A 7,836-nucleotide genomic window follows, 5' to 3' on the forward strand; every position below is an offset into this window, starting at 1 on the left:
GCCCGGATATGGAGGTCACCAAAGAAGGTCAATTGGGGAACGGTGGAAAGGTAGGGTGTTACGGCTGCTTACTCCAAGCCTAGGGTATATTCTCTCCTTGATTGTGCGATCTTTTTGAAAAGCTATAATAGGGTTTTTATAGTGGGAATTTCTAGAGTTTACTACCCTTGGAAATTCCCTAAATTTATGAATTATAAAGTAGTTGGCAGTGGTCCCCATTAACTTACTAAGGGCATGAGTGCACGTGAAGTTGAAGTTAGGAAAATGACGTCAACAGTGTTGTCAGGCTGCGTCAGATTTTCATGATATCTCTTGCCTAGTCAAGAAATATGTTCATCAATGTCGTTTTTATGCTCCGATGGCCCTAGCAAATTGATTTGTCTCGTCAAATAAATTCCTCCTTCATTTCCTGCATCAAAACAACCAACAAACAACCTTCCTCTCAAGCAGCATTAGTTAAACCAAATAAAGTTTGCCTCGACAAAACTTATTCACCACTTGAAAATGTATACTACATGCAACTAAAATGCTATGAAAAATGTCTTTTAGACAAACAATAACATAAGTAAAAAGACCCAGAACACTATCTTTTACGGTGTTATCACACCCCCAAACTTAAGCTATTACTTTTCCTCAAGCAATGGATAAAAAGCGGTAGAACGATCAAGTGTCACGACAAAGTAAAAATTAGGATAATCATATGGTTTAACATTTCAGCCCTCAGTAAAAAGATTGGCCTCAACATGATACACTGTATGAGAATTCAAGTGCCTTTTCCTAGGTCAGGACTCTTTGTCAGAGTGTGTGCGTGATTGCACGTATTCTATGCTTTAATGTATTTAGAAAACTCCTAAGTAAGTTCTTCTGTTTTTCCAAGGTATCAAATAATTCACTAAGAATAGTTTTACTCCTATTTATTCAACATGTAACTTCATATTTTGTGTTGTCATCATTTTTTTAGAACACTTCCCAAGGGGAGTAAGCTCATCACACCTACCATCCCACACTAGGTGAAAGGGAGCATAACTTCCACCCCCAAGCTAGTCAGGTAGAGTCATCCCGTGACTACTTTCATTCACTTATATGCTAAGGAAACCATTTATTTAAGGAGTTTTCCAGGTTATGCCAACGCATAGAGGAGTGTCCCTCTACAGTTATGCTGAGGTATTTATTTGTAATTCAAGACAATTCAAAACATTAAGGAGTTTAAGTTAGCCTTTCAAACATTTAATGTCACGACACGCAAAAAGTTTTTTCACACAAATTTTCTAAGCGCCTTAAACAGAGAAAACATACAATCGTGTTTACAAGATCACAAAGAATCGAGTCCTAAGGTTAGTTAAAGACTTCAACAGTCATGTGAAATAATTCTGGCCTAGGCAATAAAATTTTCTTTCATCATCGGGCATCCTCAACTTATTCCAACAACTATCTTAATGAAACTTATATCATGACAAAAAATATTTCAACCAATTATTATCAAATGCAATTAACTTAAGTATGGAGTATAACACCTCCCCCAAACTTGAGGGTTGCATTATCCTAAATACATGAATATTAATGCATGGAAAATTATTCGATCATGAAACGCAAATGAAAATGCAAGAATGGTACCTCATTGTGGTGGAGAGGCTCGGCTGGATGCGCGGGTTCTGTGTCGTTTAAGAGGAGGGGGTTGGCTTATCCTATATCCTATTAAGGAAGCTCAGTATACAGCCTGCTCTATGCTTAATTCGACACCGAGTCCTAAGAGGACTATCGGATAAAGGTATCTACTCGATTTGGGAAGGCTCAACAGGTCTGTTGATGGGCTGGCTTGCTTTAGGGTTAATAACTGGTTCATCATTGAGATTCTATTGTTGTTAAGTTGCTTGTTCATGAGTATGCTGGTCAGGGACTTGGACATAAAACTCTGTGGCTGGGACCAAATTTACGGCGTCAAAGAATTCATACGGGATTTCTGCGTATGTATTGAAGATGAAGAGGATGAGTTGATGTTCTCAACTGTCTGTCCCTAACCTTCTTCATGGATCGAAGAGACTTGCGTGGCTAGATGGGTGACATCAACTGGGGAACTGGGCAGAACTTTTGGTGCCGAGGTGAAAAATGTGCGGCCGCCTGTGGGTTTTGAATTTTGCAATAGCTCGTCAAGGACCGATAGTAGGTCTTCAGAGGTAACTGGTAGTAGTTCCTTGAAGAACACATTCAGTTGTGTATCTATACCTTAAAATAATTGAAGAAGGTCTTCACGTGACCCTCCAAACGTTCCAGAATCTCTCATGTTTCTCGAGTGTTGGTGACAGCGGGAGCCAAAAGCCACTCTCGCTGCGCTACAGATTTGGCTCCTCATTCCAATCCTTCATTTAGAGCGTTAACAACAAAACTCATCAACTCTAGCACCTTGTTATTGGTGATGCCCTCTTTCGATTTGATAAACTCCTCCAAAGGTTCCTCAAGGACCTTTTTCTTCCTTTATAAAGCGATTATTAAATTGGGAAAAGCAAGTTACCTCTAGCCTGCTTTGCACATTCATGGACCTGCTCAAGATGATCTCACCCACATCGATTGAATGCCCGTAGATAATGGAATGTAACAATATCAATCGCTGTAACAACTCTATGGTGTTCTATGAGGTGGGCTTTAGTTTGCCCTTTAAAAGTGATTCCAAAGTTTTGTGACCGGTCTAAGGCCTCAGCGATACACACGCTTTCATTTTGGTGCAATCCCTTCTAACTTCACCCAGTCAAAACACAAATCCTCTAGCACACAATCGTATGTTTCTGAATCTACCTCGGAAAAAATCTTATATTGATTTTCAGCTTTGCCAATCTTGAAATATATGTTGATGGTTGAGGGAGTGAAATGGATGAACTCCCTCACACGTAGACAACATACTGGACCGGTCTCCCAGATGAGCATAAAACTCACGGACCAATGTCGGTGCCACTGCCTTTAGATGTCGAGCGAACATTTCCCATTTATGTTTTTGGACAACGTCCAACACTTTTAGCCCGAACGGTTCTTCACCTGCTGCAGGAAAGACAAAACCATCCTCCAAGTAGACTTGGCGTTTTTGCAGGCCTTAAATATTGTCTCTACCTCAGCAGTGTGGAAGTGCTAGAAACGTGCAGCCGCGACAGAAGAAGAGGATGCACTGGGATTTAACTTAGAGTGAGCCATCTTGCAGGTTTTATGGAGATTGCAAAGATTTTAGTCGGTAGCTATGGAAGGTTTTGGTGAAAAATGGAAGAAAACAAAAGATGAAGTTGAAGAGGAAGTGAAAGTGAAAGAGGTCGATGAGAGAGAGAGTAAAGTAGACGATTTTTGGAGAAGATGGGTGGTTTATTAGGGGTAAAAACGTAAAAAAGAAAAGAAAAGGGGATTTAATTATTAATGTAAAAGATTTTTAGAAGATAAAAGGGAATAAAATAATGAAGGAAGAAAACTTTCCCTCTCAAAACTCTCGTAATTAATATATTAGGGTTTGCTTCTTTCCATGCGTTAGATTCAACCCTAAGTTTCCACATGTCATCTAATCACCAATAGAAACAAAATTAGAAAATAAAATCGAAATAAAAACTCGTGCAAATAAAATAAAAACAAATTATTTATGTACATAGTGCAAATTATTGTTTCCTAGGCAACAAAATTTGTTCAGGAAATAGGGGCAAACTCTTGGGCATCGTGGAGTAACGACGTCAATTTATCATGCAGATTGGGTGCTCCATTGTATGTCTTGAGTCGTTGACCATTCACCTTGAAGGTAGACTCATCATTCATGTTCTTTATTTCTACTACGTCGTGGCTATGCACTTGATTCTTGAATCTAGACTTGAGTCTTGACCATCTAGAATTCAGCTTGCGTAGGAACAACTTGAGTCTTGAATTATAGAGCAATACTTGTTGTCCAGGAAAAATTACCTAGGCAAAATTTTTCTGTCATGTTATCTTTTTGTCTTTTTTTGTAAAGGTGGGCATTTTCATGCGTCTGAGCTCTAAATTCGTCCATCTCAATTAGCTCCAACAATCTTCTCTCTCCAGCAAGTTGTTCATCCATATTTAGTTTCTTGATTGCCCAAAATGCTTTATGTTCCAATTTCACGGGCAAATGACATGCCTTGCCATAGACTAACTTGAATGGGGACATTCTGAGTGGCGTTTTGAATGTTGTGCAGTAGGCCCACTGTTCCTCATCGAGCTTTGGCAATTAATCTTTTCACTTTGGGTTGACCACCTTTTCAAGAATCTATTTGATCTCACAATTATAAACCTCAGCTTGCCCATTAGTCTAGGGATGGTATGTCGTGGCAATTCTATGGCGCACTACGTATCTTTTCAGTACCCTGACAATTAATTTGGTGTAAAATTGAGTGCCTTCATCGCTGATAATTGCTCGTGGTGCTCCAAAACGTGTGAATATGTTTTGTCCAAGAATTTCAACATGGTCTTGGAGTCATTACAAGGTGTGGCCACGACTTCAACCCATTTGGAAACATAGTCTACCACCAATAGTTTGTACATATCATCAGAGGAGGATTGGAAGAGTCCTATAAAGTCGATCCCCCACACATCGAAGAGTTTAACTTCCAAAATGTTTTTCCATGGAATCTCATTTTTCTTCGATATATTCCCAGTGCGCTAGCAATAATCACTTGACTTGTAGAAGTCGTGTGCATTTTTGAAAGGTGGGCTAGTAAAAATTGGATTGGAGGACCTTTGCAGCAGTCTTCATTCCACCAAAGTGCCCTCCACACTGGGATGTATGGAAATGAAATAGGATCTCCTTGTGTTCTTTTTCGGTGACACATCTTCAGATGATTTGGTCTCCACACTACTTGAATAGGAATGGTTCATCCCAGTAATAGTGACGTACATCATGTTTGATTTTTTTCTACACTGCTAGATAAATCTAGAGGCATAATACCACTAACAAGAAAGTTAACTATGTCAGCGTACCACAACACTGCCGCGGAAAATAAAATTTTCTCGTCAGGGAAATCGTCTTGAATATCCTTTATGTCATGACAAATATTTTTGCTCTCTAGCCTAGACAAGTGATCTGCTACTTGGTTTTCAGTACCATTCCTATCATTCACCTCTAAATCGAATTCTGGCAACAATAAAATCCATCTAATAAGCCTAGGCTTTACATCTTATTTATCAACTAATTACTTAATGGTAGAGTGATCAGTATGTACTATGACCTTAGTTCCTATAAGATATTACCTAAACTTATCAAAAGCGAATACCACAATAAGCAAGTCTTTTTTAGTAGTTGTATAATTAGTGAGCTTCATTAAGGGTACGGCTGGAATAATAGATGACATGGAAGATTTTACCTTTTCTTTGCCCTAGCACTACCCCTACAACATAGTCACTGCATCGCACATCAGCTCGAAAGGGGCGTCCCAGTCAGGTGGAACAATAATTGGTGGTGAGACAAGCTTTTTATGCTATCAATGAATGCACTAAGGCATTCTTCATTGAACACAAATAATTGATTTTGTTGAAGCAAAAGACACAAAGGCTTTGAAATCTTTGAAAAATCCTTGATTAACTGCCTGTAGAATCCTGCATGCCCTAGGAAACTTCTTATGCCTTTCATAGTGGTGGGTGGAGGCAGATTCTCAATCACTTCTACCTTGTCTTTATCAACCTCGATGCCTTGGCGAGAAATTTTGTGTCCCAACACAATTTCTTCTGTCACCATAAAGTGACATTTCTCCCAGTTTAGCACAAGGTTGGACTCCTTACATCATTTCAGCACTTTAGATAAATTGTCGAGGCATCGATCAAAGTCATTGCCTGAGAAAGAAAATTCATCTATAAATATTTCCATGAAGTCTTCTACCATATCTGAGAAAATGACCATCATACACCTCTGAAAAATTGTTGGAGCATTACATAGTCCAAACGACAATCTTCTAAAGGCATAGGAGTTATATGGGCAGGTGAAGGTGGTATTCTCCTGATTTTCAGGTTCTATGAGGATATGAATATACCCAGAATATCCATCAATAAAACAGTAAAATTCCTTGCCTGCAAACCGATCAAGCATCTAATCAATGAACGGAAGGGGGAAGTGGTCTTTCTTTGTTGCCTTATTGAGCTTTCTATAATCCATACATATCCTCCAGCTTGTGATAGTTCTTGTAGACAAAAGCTCACAATTTTCATTCTTTACCACTATCACTCCACCTTTCTTCGGCAAGCATTGAACTGGACTGACCCAAGAGCTATCGGATATGGGATAGATCACCCTAACATCGACCATTTGATGATTTCCTTCATCACCACTTTTTTCATTATCGGATTAAGTCTCCTCTGTGGTTCCACTGAGTTGCTATGGCAATCTTCTAGCTGGATCTTGTGCATTCATATTGTAGGTTGAATCCCTTTAAGTCTGCCATAGTTCAACCTAGAGCTTTTTTGTACTGTGACAAAAATTCAACAAGCTACCCTCTGTCTCGGGGGTTAGACTACCAGAAATTATAACTGGAAAAGTATTATCACTACCTAGATATGCATATTTCAAATGTGATGGAAATAGTTTAAGTTCTATGGTAGGTGCATACTGCAACGAAGTTTTTTGAGGAACACATTCATTGAAATCAAGTGGTTCGAATCTCATACCTGGTCTAGCTTGAAGTAAACTAGATTGTTCAATGAATTGACATTAGACTGAACATTCGCTTATCTTCAGTACGTCTTTCATCTGCTTTAATCAAAAAACTTTTTTCGAGGCAAATATCTTTGTATGCCTCGTTCAGAAAAATTTTGCCTGGGCAAAAATTAGTATGTCCCTCTTATTGTAGAACATTATGATGGAAAAAATTTTACACTCTTCCTTCTGAAATTTTTTATCTTGGCACAAATTATCTTACTCATTGAGATGTAAAAACTTGCCTTGGCCAGAATTTTCTATTCCAACATCCTCTATTGAATCAACGTCTTCAATGTAATGGCATTCTTAAGAATCATCAACATATTAAGAGTATTGAAGACATTGTTCGTGGCGCTTTGATCAGCCACCCTCATCATGAACTCTCCCTTCTCACAATTTATTAGAATACATCTGGTAGCTAAAAAGGGGCACCCAAGAATAATAGGTGCATTCTCATCGGCCTCACAATCTAAAATAAGAAAATCTCCTGGAAAAACAAATTTGTCCAATTATCGATTACATCTTCAATTCTGCCTTCGGGATGAACGTGTGATCGACCAGCTAGTTGTAGAATCACAGTGGTTGGTCGAGTAATGCCCATTCCAAGCTTCAAAATATGGACTTGGGCATCAGACGACCCTAAGTCACAGAGAGCTATTCCCACATATTTGTCACCGATAGAATATGGTATAACAAAGCTTCCAAGATCTTTTTACTTCGGTGGAAGTTTACTCATTGTCGAATAATATTCTGTCGCTGTGGCAATAGTTTATATTCTTCCCACCTTTCTCTTTTCTATGAAAATGTCCTTCAAGAATTTGGCATAGGACGACATTTTCTCAATAGCGTCTAATAATGGAACATTGATATGCAACTAGTCAAGGAAATCAACAAACTTTTTGAATTGGATCACGTCATTACACTTTTGAACCGCTAAGGGAAGGTGGTGGAAGTCTGACTTCATCCGCTGCAGGTGGTGATGAAACTTTTTCCTTGGCAAATAATTTTTCGCCATCAGTGTAATGACTTGTTGAAGCCACGTCCTTTTCCTTCTCCTTAGGTAGTTCTTCTTTTTCAGTAATTTCAGCTTGACCTTCATATTCTTCTTGTGTAGTTCCTTGGTGAGAAATTTCTTTCTTATTTCCCCCAAACTTATCATCAAGATTAATTTC

The sequence above is a fragment of the Hibiscus syriacus genome, unplaced genomic scaffold (assembly GCF_006381635.1).
Source record: "Hibiscus syriacus cultivar Baekdansim isolate YM2019G1 unplaced genomic scaffold, ASM638163v2 tig00110299_pilon, whole genome shotgun sequence".
NCBI lineage: Eukaryota > Viridiplantae > Streptophyta > Magnoliopsida > Malvales > Malvaceae > Hibiscus > Hibiscus syriacus.